Genomic DNA, 17,603 nt, shown 5'->3' on the forward strand with positions numbered 1-17,603 from the left:
CAGTGCGGGAAGCTATTTAATGCCAAGGAGAGACTTCTTGTCAACGTAGCTCTGGCTTCTCGACTGATAGTTTTATGGAGCTGTTATCGTTTTACTTGTCGGCAACTTTTGTTAAATTCGATGGCAAGGTGTTTTTACAGAAGAATGGCGTATGTATCGGGTCAAGTGTTGCGCCGGTATTGTGTCGTATTTTCTGAGCGAAATTCGACAGGTGTATTTCAGACGCCATTGCCGATTACCGTGTTGCTCGTGTGTTTAGGTATGTTGATTTCCTTGTTCTCTTAAATTTCGAGCGAAGTAACTATCTCACTGATATAATTTGCAGCGTCTTATCAGCTTTCCAGCATTACTCTCGACATCTTAGTTTCATCAGGTTTTTAGATTTGACTTTAACCTTCGCAGTTAGCCACATAACGAACGTGGCCGCCTTCCACAACTGGAGGCCGAGCGAACTTAACAAGACAGACGCCACCATGCGCAAGGCGTATAAGGCGGCACTCGGTCTTCTCGGGAGCACGAGCACCGATATATTCATGGCGCTGGGAGTCCACAACACGCTGGACGAAATAGCCGAAGCACAGAGAACGGCGCAGCTCGAGCGTCTCTCTGAAACGAGAACCGGAAGACAGATACTGCGGGACCTTGGCCTCGAGCCGAGGGAAGGCAAGCAGCAGAAAGGCGTACCTACACCGGATAGCATCAACAGAAAGCTCAGGTTCTGCCCGATCCCGAGGAACGTGAACCCCGACCACAACAAGGAGCGCAGGTTGGCGAGGGCCAGGGCTCTCGTGGACCTCCACGCCAGAGAAGAAGGCGCCGTCTACGTGGACGCGGCGGAGTATCGAGGGAGCAGCGACGCATGCGCGGCGGTGGCTGTCGGGGCATCGACAAGTGCAACGAAGACCGCGGCGAGCGTCCGGACTCGAGAGGTGCACCGGGCGGAGGAGGTGGCCATCGTCTTGGCCGTCTCCGATCTCGGATGCACTACAGTGTTGTTTGACTCTAGAACGGCAGTGAAGAACTACGCCAAGGGTAGGGTATGTAGTGAGGCCGCGCGCATACTGCGCAAGGCCGAAGACATCGCACGCAAAAGCGCTGTTGTGATCAAGTGGTTTCCGGCCCACATGGGCAGTGACGTGTCGGAACACGGGAACGTGAACCACAACGAGACGGCCAACTCGGCCGCGCGAGGACTAACCAACCGCGCAGCTGCAAGCACGGCCGACTCGGAGTGTTGGTCGCGGTGCAGTGCCAAGGACAAGATGACCACCTTCAACGAAATAGTGAAGTGGTACAGACTTAACAGACAGACTATGCCGCCACCTCACCCGGGGCTTACCCGGAAGGAGGCAGTGTTATACAGACAGTTACAGACGCGGTCCCTGCTCACCCCGGTGCTAGCTAAGCACGTGTGTCCGAGCATGTACGCCAGTGACGTGTGTAGACTGTGCGCGAAGGAGAGAGCAACCACGGCTCACATCCTTCGGGACTGTAGCGTAAATCCGCGAGAAGCCAGCGAGAAGACGACGATCCCGCCGCAGCTAGAGGCTGCAACGAGGAGCTATGATCAAGAGACACAACTCAAGGCCGTCCAGCAGGTCTCGGCAGCTCTAGAGAGGCAGCGACCGCGCGAAACCGAGCAGAAGGGGGGCAGCACCCCCAGGAAGGGGGCGGCGGCCCTCTCGGACTCGCGGAAGTAGCGAGGAACCAAGACCTCGAGGAGCACAACGCACGAGACTGACGTAGTGGCCGCGTCGCCGTAAAAGCTTGTCCTCCCTGCGTGGAGGGAGCCTAACCGATTCTGCAGGCATTTTTAATATAGTTGTTCTCTCTCATACTCAAGGTCACATTGCTGGGCTTATAATCCAAGAACTAAAAAGATGTTGCTACCATACCAATCCGCTCACTCTAAACTGGTCAAGCGTGGCATAGCCTCCTTGTGCTTATCGAATGCGGTGGAAAAGAGTTGTACGCATCTAATGCAAGACAGTGCCGCCCAGAAAAAGGAGACCGTTAGCGGCAGGCTATCCAAAGACTGATCACTACAGTGGCTGAATCTGTGTACAAGAGTTTGAAAAAGAAAAACAGCGGGGATTGCAAAGTGCGAGACAAAATAAAAAAGAACTTGGTGGTTATGCCGTATTTACATGGCATTTCACATAGATTGAGAAAGGTTGCGGCAAGAAACGACGTCAGTTTGGTTTGTTCTGCGCCGTGTAAGCTTGCAAAACTTTGCATGAGGGTCTCGCAGCACAGTTCGCGAAAGAGTACGTGCAATACAAAGCATGTCGTGAAGCACCGCACCTGCGACACATGTGTAGCGTACAGCATCCCTTTGAAATGTGGTAGAGATTACATAGGACAAACAGGTCGCTGTGTGAATGATCGCATCCGTGAGCATGCGAATATAATACCCACAAGCACAGGAGGTGATCTTCCGCTGCATTGTAAGGAGTGCGGTTGTAATCCTATCTTTAGTGACGTTTCGATCATGGCGAAGGTTAAGACTCAGCAGGAAAGAGAGCTGACTGAAGCCTATCGCATCTATAACCTTGGCCCCGAGAAGTGTGTAAGCGTGCTATCTGTGTCCCTTACAAAGAAAGAGACCTTATTTTTTTGTAAGTATAGGCATGTATAGATAAGGTGTTGACCGTGTTTTTGTTTTGTTGTGCCTTGCGCATGTTCAGTACGGACTTGAAGGACGTCGTTTTCATGAATGAAGTTCAGTTGTTAGTCCAGCCACCTTACTGTCTTTTTGTCAATGTCTGTTTCTCGATTTTTTCTACTTTCAAGTTTGCTGGCATTCTCCTAGTATAAACATGTACCAACTAGTCCAACAAGCCACTCTCATGAGAACAGCAGATGTTCTATAGTTTCCTCGACACCGCAGGCATTGCACTCGGCGCTATCAGCCATTTCAGTCAAACACGTATATGCATTGGTGAATGCGACGCCCAAGCGTAAGCGGTACAGCATTGTTTCCTCATTACGCGGAAGCCCTGGTAACAGCCGCAGTTCCATAGATGGATCGAGGGAATGCAACCGATGTTGAGTGAATTCAGCTGTGTGCCACCTCTCCAATGTCATGCTTTCCTAGCAGCTTCGTCAGCGAAGTCGTTGCCGGAGATACCGCAATGGCCAGGCAGCCACTGGAACACGACGTCGTGTCCTTTCGCGATCATATGATGGCGCATTTCTCGTATCTCCGGTACTTCCGAAAATATGAAAAAAGTAGTGGGGATATAACAGACGCTAAAGGGACTCGAGCTTTGATAAGCAAAATAGAGCTAGACTGATAGCCTAACACTACTGTTTGCGATCTATTAGACATATAACTTGTAAGGATGCCATAAAATGATCCCCGAAAGTCCAAAAATTTTTAATTTGTTCAACAGAATATCGTGATTAACTGTTCAGAAGGCTTTACTGATATCCAGGGATAACACAGTGCTAAACAAATTTTATCGAACGCGGAACAAATTTCATCATAAAATGATTCTAAATGTAATGTAGTACCTCTACCAGCGACAAAACCAAACTTATGAGATGACAGAATCGAGAACTTGTTAATGAAGGAAAGCATTATTTATAAGAGAAGCTTTCCTAACACTTGGGGCAGTAGGAATAGATTTTAATGAAGAGAAAGAACGAGCGGTCGGCCTGGAGAGCGTGTCCCTAGCCTGCTACTCCTCACTAGGAAAAGGGCAAGAGGGAAATACTGGGGAAGGGTAGGTGGCAGGTGATTATGTTATGGTACAATGAGCTACTATGTACACGTTGTCCAATACGCGGATGCGCACTGTAGACACAATACACGCAAGAGTATCTTGTCCACACAATAAGTTATGGCGCAAGCACATTTCGTACTGTCTGCACGACTCATAGGCTCTAGAAGCCGTCGTCTAAACCAGACTCACGTCTCAAGTTTCTGTGTGAAATGGAAAACTCTCCAAGACGCATCAAATGTAGCAAACTTTATCCGATTTCGTCTATCTTTGGAATCTTTTCACATTTTTTTTTGTTTGTAGACACCCGTCGTGGTTGCTCCGTGGCTATGGTGTTGGGCTGCTGAGCACAAGGTCGCGGGATCGAATTCCGGCCACGGCGGCCGCATTTCGATGGGGGCGAAATGCGAAAACACCCGTGTACTTAGATTTAGGTGCACGTTAAAGAACCCCAGTTAGTCGAAATTTGTGGAGTCCTCCACTACGGCGTGCCTCATCATCAGAAAGTGTTTTTGGCACGTTAAACCCCATAATTTAATTTAAGAGTGACTTTATGGCACGTTGGCCACAGTCAACTCTTCTCCACGCGCCCAAAATCTTTTCTTCCGAAGAAGGGTGGGAGTTATACCTGTGGAAAAGAACTTCCCGCAGCACTTGAGCGCTCCCCTTTGCGAGATGGCGAACCCACTGGCCCAGCAGCTGACCACTGCAGACTTTCCGAGTGTCGATGCGCGCTCCCGTGGCCGCCACGAACGCAGGCACGAGGTTCCCTCGCCATTCTGCACTGACGAGTGTTCCGGCCTGGCAGGGGGGAAGGTGTGCGGCTAAGGTATGCTGAGGGTTTACGTTTAAATGCTGGCATTTCACGTGCCGAAACCATGCGATATCAATATGCGGCGCGCCGTAGCGGTGGGCTCCGGTTCAATTTTGACCACCCGCGGTTCTTTGACCCAATGCACGGTACGCGGGTGCATTTCGCCCCCCAATCCAGTCGCGGCCGCCGCGGCCAGGTTTCGACCCCGCCACTCGGGCCTTCGCCAAGCGCAGCACCAAAGCTCGCGGGGCAGGCTCAGACCCCGACGGCTCCCTCGTGGAACGAAGAGCACGCTCAGTCGTTCGTGACACAGTCCGAGTTTCGAGTGCCTCAGTTGCGAACTTCCGCCGTGAGGAAAGAGTGCACCGCAATGAACGCGCAGTCCGACTAACATTAATGAAGTTAAATTGGATGTACATCGCTGGCCTTATGGAATGTCTGAGGGCGACAGCAAATACCTGTAAGTTTTCCTAATTCGCATAGCTGCATCGGTCGAAAGTAGGCTCTAGATGTACGTGCGTTAATAACGTGTGCAGCATTTGTTATGATAACTAAACTTTACATGCAAACTAATTACTTAAAATGAAAGATTTGCTCAGCCTGCGAGCAAAAGCACCGGTTTAGCCCATTGGTGTTAAATACCTCACACTGACCGTTAAGTCTCTCTGCAAGTAGAGAAGACGGTAACAGCGCGTTGTACTGCGCGCGACGCGTAGCTCGCTGTGCAAGCAAAGTTCGGACACGGCGCGTATTATGGCGCTGCTTTATTGCGGATATGCATGCACTGGAAATACGCACGCACTGTCTACAGTCCTGCTTGAAGCACTATGCGATAGGCACGTTCGAAAGCGTGAAATCATAGACCAGCATAGTTTCCGATCGACGGAAACTAAGCGCACGGGAAGACGCACGCGAACAGCCGAGAAAGACGCAGGACAGCGCCCGTCCAGTGTCTTCTTTCTCGGCTGTTCGTGCGGGTCTTCCTGAGCGCTTATTTTCTGTCGATCCGCAATGCACCATCTAGCCCGTCTGCAGGTGTTGCTCAGCGTAATTCCCGTTCGCAAAACATGCGGCTCCAGTAGCGCGTGATGCGCCATGGCTGCTGCTCCCATCGTCGAGTTACAGAGGGAGGAAGCCAACTGACGCATTGGACTTTGATAGGAGCTCCCTGATCGGGAACGTTGCACGAGTTACTCTTTCGCTTCTTATGCTAAAAGGGCAAAACGAACCTGCGTCGGCTCTTCACAACCTCGTCGAGCCTTGCTTTTATATATTGGCCTCGGAGTATTAGCCACATGTTAAGACAAAAATCGCGCTTGCCTTGACCGTATAGTTCGAGCGCGTGCGGTTTCAAGGCAACATGACGGCTCCTCGTGCAAAATAAGCGAGACCGGAAGGACTTCGTCGGCTCCACAGACAAGGGTCGTCCCAAGCGAACTTTACTGTTAGCTCGCGCTAGTTGCGAGACTGCGGCACACAGCACGCAAGTTAGAATAAATATTTGCATACTATATGCAAATTGGAATAAAACCAGAAGCAAGAAACACGCGTCGACTCAGGTACACTTTTGAGCTAACAGGCGAACTTTGGCCCTAAGATTTTACGCATATAAAACAGCGCTTGAATAAGTTAACAGCATAATTAAACCGATGCATATAGGTGCGGAGCAATTTGTGAAAAAAAGGGAGAAAATATGAATTCAACAGCGTCGTCCCTGATATGCTATAGAACAGCGAACACGCTCTGCTCTGTTGGAGATCGCCAAGGCCTACAGTCAGCTTTTACTGCTATTAACCCATAACAGCGTAACCAGCCGACACTGGCTAGCCTGCCGGTTTTTCCCTCTCGTGCTCAATCTCCTCCTTGCCTTTCTAGACTTGCAGCAACAAGTCCCGAAAAACAATGTCCTTCGCTTCATAAGCTTATCACTCACAGGTTCTATCGAACTGTGTCTCAATCTTTTACGTGCATTACAACCCGGTTCTATAAAAATTATGCACGTGGATTTGTCTCGGATTTGCCGCTGCCGTGTCAATGCTATAAAGATGTACCAACTAGTCCAACAAGCCACTCTCATGAGAACAGCAGATCTTCTATAGTTTCCTCGACACTGCAGGCATTGCACTCGGCGCTATCAGCCATTTCAGTCAAACACATATATGCATGCAACCGATGTTGAGTGAATTCAGCTGTGTGCCACCTCTCCAATGTCATGCTTTCCTAGCAGCTTCGTCAGCGAAGTCGTTGCCGGAGATACCGCAATGGCCAGGCAGCCACTGGAACTTGCCACTGGCCAGCCACTGGAATTGCGCGGCTGGCCACCAGGTACAAAAGATGAGATAAATTACACAAAAACGTGTAGGTCTGCAACGTGCAGCTAAGCGCAGGTAACCTTTCCGGGAGTCATGGGGCATTTCTCACGTTATTCAGTCCGCAGTGCGTGAGCTCCTTCACGGCTTGTCGCCTTCGCAGAACGTGCTCAAGGCCGCTGCGAAAGCAGCGATGCACGAAGGTGTTGTTCCTCGCGCCTCGTTGAAACCATCACACATTCATCTCGCAGCAGCTCGGCCGCAGCAAACCGCCCTGCTTCCCATTACATAAACTTGGGATGTCGGCGTCCATCAGATGGAATGCAGATGAGTGCACAATATTCGTGCACTTTCTTTGCTTCTCCGGACTCCAAGCAACGTTCGTGTTCTCATAATATACGTTCTGTTTTCCTTTCTGGCATCACCGTGCCTACTATAAAGCAGGAAGACGTTTACCCCCAGACCTAATTACCATTGCCTTTTTTCGACAGTGTGCGGGCTAATTCCATTGCATAATCACTATAATTACCTGCGACCCTCGACTGTGACCCACTTATCCCAGTATTCACTGATACGTAAACAAGCACCCAGTTCCAAGCATTAAGCAATCGGTAAGGCTCCACCACTTTCCCCAATCCATCTAGAAGCGGAGCACTCCATTCTCTTTCTCCCTTTATTTTATTCGATCAGATAAGTGCCCACTACCTGGCCAGAAAGAAGTACGGCGCCTACGGCCCCGGACAGCGTTTCATTTGTTCGACACTTGGAGGCACTTGAGCCGCATCGCGTAAAACTATTATTAACGCATCTCCAAACTCGTGAAAAGGAGAACGAGGCGAGGAACGGCAAGCTACAGTTCGTCCACGTAAACAATGCAAAGAGCAGATCGCCAGTTGGAGTACCGCCTCGCATGAAACCATACCGCGGTGGTTCGATGCCAGCTCCCACGGGGTCTGAATGCAAAGACACTCCTGGTGCACAGTGGTGCACATCACTGCGCAGTCATGGCCGTCGTGGTCCGCTACGCAGCCTCGATAAATTATGAGCATCGTACAAACAACGCCGGAGCTCTGCAACAGCCCCATTATTGTTTAGCGTAAGGTTTTTCCTAGTAGCATGTTACGCTTTAGTGATAACAGAGGAAAACAAATAAAAGAGTTGAAATGTACGGGAATCGCCGTCAGCACCATTAAGTCTGACCACGCATCGGCGAACCAGCGGGTTTTCTGTCGTTCCGCCGCGCAATGGTAGCAAACGTTGATGCGCGGAAAGCGGTGCCTGGCTGCTGAGTAGTCGGGAAGAGCGGGGCAAACGCCGTCAGAATTGGCAGAACCTGGGCTCGAGAACGTTGCGGCCATAGTAGTAAACCACGGCTGACCACGCCGCGAGGCCGGGAAAGTCTTCACCCTAATAATAATAATAATAATATTTGGGGTTTTACGTGCCAAAACCACTTTCTGATTATGAGGCACGCCGTAGTGGAGGACTCCGGAAATTTTGACCACCTGGGGTTCTTTAACGTGCACCTAAATCTAAGCACACGGGTGTTTTCGCATTTCGCCAGTCTTCACCCTGGCTCGCGCGTACCTTATTGCGAAGACGTGCCATTCTTTCAAATGCCGACACACGTTGTTTTCTCTTGGCCTCGTTCGCATACTAGGCCGTGGTCCGGTCGTCTGCTCCTTTATTTCCTATCTCATATTCATTTGCCGTCGACACAGTCGAAGGCACGTCCTTCACGAGGTTGATCTGCCCACGCGATGCGGGGACATCGAGCAGAAGAGCGAAGCTGATCATCCGCTCAGGGGGCGCGCATTCTTCGCGTCCGACGTTACGCGCGTTCCTCGCGACGAGATATACGGCGCCGACTGAAACGTGCGCGTAAAGAAAATCCACGAGAAGGACGGCAGGCAGGGTTTCGGAGGAACCAGGAAAAAAAGAAGCATCGGTCAATTGCAGTGCAGGAACGAAGAAAGGCGTAGGGCGCGTAGGATTCTCGGATGCTGCAGCAAAGGTGCGGAGTGTAAATTACCGGACTTGAGACGGACAACGGTGCTTCAGAATGTGTCAGGGGAGGCGCTGGATCGTTAAAGTGACCTTTATCGCCGAGCGAAATTTCACCCCATAAATTGTGGGCCAAGCGCCTTTTCCTGCTGGCCAAAGCAGCCACGGCAAGAACAGAAGAAATAGGGCCGTATAGATTGCTCGCCTTCTCCGCTTTCGTTGTGCGCCGCATTCTCCTTTTTATTTCTTTCGTCGCGCCTCTTCTTCGTTACTCCAAGCTGTGCTGCTGCGATATACGTGCTGAATCAGCAGCTGATCGCTGTTTTGCGACGTCGCCTATAGACGAGGCGTACGCAGTTGAAGCGTTGGCGCACAGGCAGTTGTGGGTCAATAGAGAAGAACGGGCCTGCGTGCTCCGCGCCTGCTGGGTGCCGTACTCGGCTGGTCGTTCACTTTCCGCGGCGTGGCTGTAGCACGCGACGCGTCGGCGCGTGCGGGCGACAGCGTTCCTGTCACGTTGCCCGTAGGCGGTGACGAATCCGACGGAGCTGCGGATTGTCGCCAAAGTGATCCCCGAAAGTGAACGACCCAGAGAACCTTGACTGGTGCGCATGAATTGATGTGTTGATGGTCTAATTTGGAACCTTTTTTTATTGTCACTTTGATCTTCACATTACAAAAAACTTCGCAAAACTTGTTTGGTCCCATAGCCTGGCTGGCTAGTAACGGAACCAATTGTTCGACGTACCTACATAATTCGACAAGCGGTGACAACATTGACAAAAGCAAAACAAAACTAATTACAGATATTAGAAGAACACACGATTCTGTTATACAGAGGATAACAGCAGACAGGTTCGCCACTTGTCCAGCTATCCACCAAACAGGAGACGCTTCGAGGCCGCGGAAAAATTGCGTGCTGCATTCACATCAGTCGGTGCGGCATTCCAAGTGACAGCGCCGCGAAATTCTATTAGACTTCGACCGTACGCATTTTTGGCAACGGCTAAATTAAAGCAGTTGCTCGCTGCAGCTCTTGTACTTACAGCGCACAGGTAATGTAAAGGTGCTTAATGGGAGAGGGTCATCATGTTCTATTATTCTATTTATTATGTAAGCAACACTTAATACGTAAACAGAGTCCGGCGCAAGTACACGCATCAGTTGGAACAGTTGTTTTGTGGTATCCGTTCTGTTAGAAAATGTAATAATTCTTATTGCCCCCTTTTGTAAGCGGCTAATATATTTCAAATACGTTTTGTATGTGCTGCCCCACGATACTATGCAATAGCTCAGATAACCATGCACAAATGCCAACAAACGCAAAACCGTTGTGCCATAGCATTCCCGGGATTTGATTAACGCGTGGAAACCACACGCTAGCTTTGAGCATGCCTTACTTATGTGCGACTGCCCCTTCATATCTGAATCGAACGTGACCCCTAAACATTTAGGCGAGGCTACTCGCTGCAGCTGTGCAGTCTCTAAAAGTAAATTAAACCTACCAAAATCGAGCTTTTTCTTCCTAGAGTGAAAAACCATGTATTTAGTTTTGTCAGTATTAATATTTAGGTGCTTTCGTTTAAAGCATGAATGAACTCTCTCTAGCTCCTCGTTGCTTCGATCTCATTTAAACTGTTACCGACAAAGATTAGCGCCGTACCATCTGTGTACATTAAAGCTTCGGAGTATAATAAAAGGAAGGGACAATCGTTAACATACTGTGCAAAGGAATGGGTCCAATAACTGAGCCTTGTGGTACCCCAGAGGCTACTGACTGAGTGGAGGACCCGCCACCGTCCATCGCTACTCGTTGCTGTCGGTCGGAAAGGTAGCATTTAAGGAAGCTTGCCTCTGACACCATAGTCATGAAGCTTAGCTAACAATATCTTGTGATTAACAGAATCGAAAGCCTTCCTCTGTCTAAGGAAACTACGACGTCAATCCTATTGTTGTTCAGGGTCTTAATTAACTTGTCGGGCAAGTATCAGGACCGCGGTGGACGTGGATCTGTGCAACCGGAAACCATGCTGGTTTGGATGCAAGTGATGTAATCTGTGCTGAGAGCTTTTTTTTTTTAATGATGTGTCAGTCACATTGAACACGGATGTCGGTCTGTATCTTGAGGCATTTGAACGGTCTCCGTCTTTGTCTACAGGGAATACTTTGCCCAAATTAAGTTCCTTTGCCTACATACCACAATTCTGTCAGTGATGGAACATGTGCAACAGGTGTACTGCCATAATGTCTTTATTTATTTATTTATTTATTCATTTATTTACTTATTTAACTGTAATAGTATCAAGCCCGGCCGCTTTATTAACGTATAGATCTTTTACCATCGATACGATATGTGTCATATCTATTTGAAACATGACAATATTATCAGAAACTGGTCTTGAGGGGGCGCGTGAGATCCCAAGTGTTAGGAAACTGCGCAGCCAAAGAACGTCCGACGTCTGCACTAAAGCAATCCACCGTGTCTTGAGTTATAACATCAGGCAGTACACGTCTATCAGAGTAAAGGCCAAGTGCAGCTTTTACTATCTCCCACGCTCTTTTGGTGTTCCCCTCGGCTTCATTTATAATTATGCTGTAATATTCTTTTTCTCGTTTCCTCATCAAGGAAACTGACCTATTCCTAAACATTTGAATTGGTTTAAGTAATACTGATTGTCTCTATGTTGCTTGCATTTGTGGTACCAGCAGTCTTCTTGTACAACGTGTTCTGCGCCACTGCGAGCACTACATAGGTAGCGCTGTGCGTAGCACAGCCCGCTTAAGCCGCCTGTATCTGTATGCGGGTGCTGTCTTACGGGCATATGGCTTTCACCGGAGTGCGTCTCGCACATTGAATGTATGAATGTGTGAGTGCGTATTTTCTAGTCTGTATTGTTTTCATCATGGGTTCGCCTGTGAATTTGAGACCACATCCTAACCTCATACACCTCTTGAGCTTTTGGAGTGTCTGTGCAGTGTACAGTGAATCGTCCTTAGCATTTGAATACTATAATCTTATGTATATTGAGCGCTGCGCCGGAATCTCGTTCAATTTAATGAACTTTCTTTGTGCTTGCTCTTCCAAACTTTCGAGCTTGTTCGTTAACATACAATATTGCTTCTTCTTATCACTACGATGTTAAAAGAGAGAAAACATTAGCATTGCAAGCTAAGTCTCCTACTTTGACTTCAATAAAAAAAAAAGACCTCTAACAGCCGCAGAAAAAGAAGGCAATTTAACATCTCGTAAGACTAAGCACACAGGTGCCAGATGTTCTGCCCGGACTTCGTGCCACCACCCATTCTTCAGAAGCTTGAGAAGAAGCTAAAAACCTCGCAACGAGCTATGGAGAAAAATGTTTGCCGTAACGTGAATAGACAGGAACACAGCGCTGTGGAATAGAGAGCCAACGCGGGTCGACGACAGTCTAGTTGACATTAAGAGGGCGAAATGGAGTTTGTCAGGCAAGGTAGGGTAAATAATCAGCGGACCATTAAATTTACAGAATGTGAGCCAAGAGGATTGAGAGCCAGTTGAAGACGGCAGAAAATCACGTGGTTTTATGAACTTGGGAAACTTGAAAGTAGAGTGGTGTAAGCTGGCGCAAGGCAGAGGTAATTGGAGATCGCCGAGGGAGGCCTTTGTCAGGCAGTGGACATAAATAAATTGATGGTGACGATTATAAAAAAAAATATGAACGGCACGAATTCAAACAAAGCTCGAAAGATCCTGAAGTAAAAAAAAGAGCTTGAAATATGTTCTGCCCAGCTCACACTGACAGAAACGTCAATAATAATTACGGCTAAGTTTCATATGAAGGCCAACCTTGGTTCTGCGTCCGCAAGACGAAAAATCTGGCTGGCATATCCCTAAAGTTGGGCTTCCATCATTCCGGCAATCCGCGTTGTTACGATCGGCCTGCAGGGGTGTCGACCTGCAAAATTTTCCCAAGCCCGCTGCAGCTGCGAGGGTGACGATCTTCGAAGAAGCGACCTCCGAACCTTTCCCAGCCCGCTGCGACGACTCGCTTTGTAAGAACAACAATGCGCCGCCTCAACAGCCCGACGGCGCCGGCATGTCTAGTGACGGTCGGCGGACCGAGTATGGTTAGTTGATTCGCCATCGCCTTCACGGTTTGTTTAGAGTGGGGGAACTCCTGGAAGGAGATGTTTTGCGGTGCGATCCTACGGGCCCCAAGAGTCGTCACAGTCAATGGACAGACGCGGCGGCCACTAACGGCGGGGTCAGCTCTGGGATCAAGATTCACCTGCTCGGGGCAAGACCCCTGTGCGCGAGAACCCGCTCATCTCGGTGTGTTCAGTGAAACCTGTGCGGAAGTTGAAGTTGAAGTTTATTTTCACCACCAACAGTACAGTGTGCTTCACACAGAACATTTGTGGCGTGGAAAGTGGGAAAAAAGCTGCGCTGATGCAGCTTGACTAGCCTCACCTCCCATCCGTACAAGGCAGCAGAACGACAGCACAGCAAATTTCATACAGTCTTAACGTATGATAGAAAAAGAAAAATAAATAAATAAAACGTGTACAATAATTGTCAAGTATACATAATTATATGCGCCCTTGGGTGCCTAAAAGTACATGAATCATTCACGCACAAAAAACCAAAACCAACGACAAGAAAATTATTGCAAGGTAACAAAACAGTAAGACGTACTGTAAACAAAAAGGAGTGCTTTATTTAACAGAATTTTTCTAGGCTTGTAGCGGATTAGGTAAACATGTTGAATAGCTCCCTGTCTGAAAGGATATGCAAGTGATCTTCTGTAAGCTTGAACGTATTGAGTATGTGTGTAATGGTGAATTTTAACATTTGGAGACCGTAGTTAGTTCGTGTTCGGGGAATGTGCCAGTGTTCAGAATTTCTGATGGGACGCAATGAAATGTTCGGCTGTAAATGCGCTAAACCTCTTAAGTTTAGGCTATTTCTACGAATTTCAGACCTTAACGACAACAACGATTGATGTTCATAGGCAACACTGAATTTTAAAACCTTAAACATTATAAATAAATGAGATGTATGATCTCTATAGCCTAAATTTGCAACAGCCAGCAAAGCACACTTCTGAAGTGTATATATCTTTTTCATTAATGTTTGAGTTCCATATGCCCATACCAACTGGCAGTACCGTAGGTGGGAAATAAAAAGCGCATTAAAAATATGAAGTTTCTGAGGAACCGGTAGCAACGACTGACACCTCCTTAGCATACCTAGGGCTTTTCTTAGTTTAATACATAATTCTTCAATGTGAGAATCCCACAGCATATGTTGATGAAAGATAATACCTAACGTTTTGACAGTCTCTGAAAGTTCAAGTTCAAAATTATTTAGTAGCAGTTTATGTGAGTACTTGCAAGCCGCTCCTATCGCGCGGAAAAGAACGGCCTTGGTTTTAGAGCTCTTAATTTCTAACGAATTACGACAAGACCATTCGGATAATTTATGTAAAGTTTCATTAGCTGCTTGAATAAACTCATCTAGGTTTGCTCCTGTAAGAAATAAGCTCGTGTGATCTGCATAGATAATGTATGTTATTGGTCGATCTATGGTTACAATATCATTAATATAAAGGTTAAATAAAAGAGGGCCTAATATACTTCCCTGCGGTACACCACGTTTGATTTTTTGGGGCATAGATATTCCCCTATTTATTGACACACACTGGTACCGATCGCTAAAAGAGCTCCTTATTAAGTCAAGTGTAACGCCTCTGATGCCATAATAGGGCAATTTTTCTAACAATGTTTGGTGATCAATCCTATCAAAGGCTTTTGTAAAATCTACGAATACGCCTAGTGTGAGCTTTCTTGCTTCAATGTTGCCTAGTACGACCTCTTTCTGATGTAGAAGTGCTGTCTCTGTCGATACACCTGACCTGAAACCGTATTGTGCCGCTGTAATCACAGAATGCATGTGCAAAAATTTTCAAAGTCTAGTGAAAATAATTTTTTCCAGAGCCTTTGAAAATACTGGCAATACCGATATTGGTCTGTAATTACTCATTTCGTTTTTGTCGCCACTTTTGTAAGGTACCGCGACCTTGGCTTTTTTCATACGCTGAGGGAATAGACCTGTGTTTAAAACAAAATTATATATATGGGTCAAACAAGGCACTAATAAATCGAGGACAAAAATAACCGGTTGCATTTTTATGCCGTCAATGTGTTCGCTTATACTTTTTTTAAGTTTCATAAAAAGATTAGTTACCTCAGATTGTTCTGTGGGGCAAATAAATATCGAGGGTGTTATTGGCGTGGGTAAATAACTTAACGCATTCCCATCGTGAGTACTGTCCGATAAAGAACTGAAGTGGTCATTAAATTTATTGGCCAACGCTTTTCCCTTAAATACGTGTTTGTCAATCTTAAGTTCGTTGACGCGGGGCGCTTTTTTACGTGAAAATATAATTGTGTTTAGGGTTTTCCACATTTGTTTGGTGTCTATGATGCCGTCGAAGATAGTAAAGTAATAATTACGTTTGGCTTGCCTTAATGTTTTGGCAAGATTGTTTCTGTAAGTTTTAAACATTTTTAGTGCAATTAAATCGCGATTTTTGAAGAACACCTGGTACAGCTTGTTTTTTGTACGTACCATACGTTTGTACGTAAACCCTCCCCTACAAAGGCGGGTCGGTGACGATGATTTTGGACGCTCCCATTGGTTGAAGGTCTAACGGCCGTTTCCATCACCTAGGGATCTAGGGAGGACAGAATGTTTCTAAGCAGCCGCTGACGGCTGCTCAGTGTGCATTATCTTTCAGTCATGCTAGGCTGATTAACTGTAACGTTCTCCACCCTTGATGTAGATATTGTAAATAAATCCCATATTCCTCGTTCTCGTTGAGAACAAGTCGCTCCCTTCAACAACGTCCTTAGCGTGGATGAGTCCGACGACGGCATTGGCCAGCTACCTTCTATTTCGTGCCCGACCCCGATCTTTGCAGCGTCTGGCCACGGGAACGTCTGCTGCGTGTTCAACCGGCAGTCGTATTGTTGCCGCATTGCTCGACTGGTGATTTCACACACGGTAAAAATATTTGCCCAAAGGAGGCTAACCCTTGCTGCAGTAAATTGCTGATTGAATAGGAGAAAGCACTTGCACGAAACCCGTTACCCCGATACTCCAAAAGTGACACTCGTGCAAAGCTTTCTAAGCGTGAATAAATATTCCGATGAGTTACTGTATGTGGCCCCGGGTACGCATAGCAGGTAGGAAATGAGATCAGTTCGCGCACTAAAGGAAAAGCGCAGAATAAAAGCAAATACCCCTCGTCATGATGCACGTTGTTGGTTGGCAAATCACCAGTTTCGCGTGGCTTGTCCTAGCTACGTGACATATTTTTCACAGCGCCCACAGCATCGCTGGTCATTCGCCACCCTGCTCGGACTCAAGGAAGCAGAGGGCGCCAAGCAGCGACGAAGACGAGCACAAAATGGCCAAAAAATGAGGCTTGTCTCGGGATGTTATTGCTCACATCGACGACGCGCCTCATGTCGGTGAGCTCGCAGTCACTTGCTTACGATTCCGTCACAAGTGGCGCGGACGTTGCCCCGCGGTGCACCCAGCGTGACTGCTTACTTGCACGCGCTTCGGCCGCTGACGCCACTCACTGGGACGAATTCAGAGTGAATGTGAACAGGTCAGCGAGTCTTGCTACAACGAAGACATCGAATAACACCACTAAAGTGGTTCTTCTTACTTGGGAAGACGATAAATTGAGAATAATGTTTTCTATTTGTAATGAGGTATTATTACATTACAAGCCATCCTTCTTATATACAGGCCTTGACTGCAACTACGGTAAACGTTTTCTTTTTAGACAAAATTATTTACCTCTTCCTAGTAAAAGATGCAAATAAGGGTTCTTGACGCTTAGATATGGAAAATTTAGTGGGCGGAGAGCGTATTAACGACTTCAAATGGCATCATTCCAGTGCTAGACGAGTGACGGTCCATTAGCAGCGGTTTTAATAGAGGTCATCGGGAGCTATGTACTTTCTTTTACTAAGGCGACAACCTACAGACGACAAATTACTCCATTAGATGTCTTAGCATTGCACCAAATAAGGCAATCTTAAATGTCGTTCTTTTTTAAACTTTGTTTCATGACCCACGAAAAACAAAAACTAAAAGAAAGCAAGAACCACGAGAGTAGGTGGACGCAGCCAATGGTATTGCATTCATTTCGCGTGCAGGTCTTCTTTCTTTTAAGTGCTACGGTTTCGTAATGAATAAGAGACATACACCACAGCTTCACTTCACCTAGCATTATTTGCAACAATCCCAAATGTGCCACAGTTTCTTTCTTAACTTTGGGGCACACGAATGTGCCGAAGTTCATGGGGAAAAAATCTGCTGCTCATACGTTTCCATAAATCATACCTCTACTGCCTACTTAAGGAAAAAAAGCAAAACGACATACATTATTCTTTCGTGAGCACTGTAATTCGCACAGTTTACAGCACACAAGTTTGCATGCCCTTGCCTGGTGTATCATGTTACTGCTAACATGAACAAAAATTAACGAAAGAACGTGCCTGTGTATCAAGTATATGCTAAGCCAAGCGCTTTAGCGTGAAAGCTTTCCGAATGTGTTCTCGCTACACTATTGATAAATGATGATTATAGATTTTGATAAATCTGTACACATTTAACTTAAGGCGTTCGTCAGCATGTCCGCAAAATTTTAAATGTCTATTACGCAGTAGGCGAGAACGACAGCAAGAAAACCA

General features: G+C 47.2%; 1 protein-coding gene across 3 annotated transcripts in view; it reads right to left on the bottom strand.

The window, feature by feature from the left end:
- Positions 1-17,603, bottom strand: part of Rbp6 (RNA-binding protein 6) — a 1,084,430-nt gene that overhangs the window by 427,140 nt on the left and 639,687 nt on the right. The window lies entirely within an intron of this gene.

The sequence above is a fragment of the Dermacentor variabilis genome, chromosome 3 (genome assembly GCF_050947875.1).
Source record: "Dermacentor variabilis isolate Ectoservices chromosome 3, ASM5094787v1, whole genome shotgun sequence".
Lineage (NCBI taxonomy): Eukaryota > Metazoa > Arthropoda > Arachnida > Ixodida > Ixodidae > Dermacentor > Dermacentor variabilis.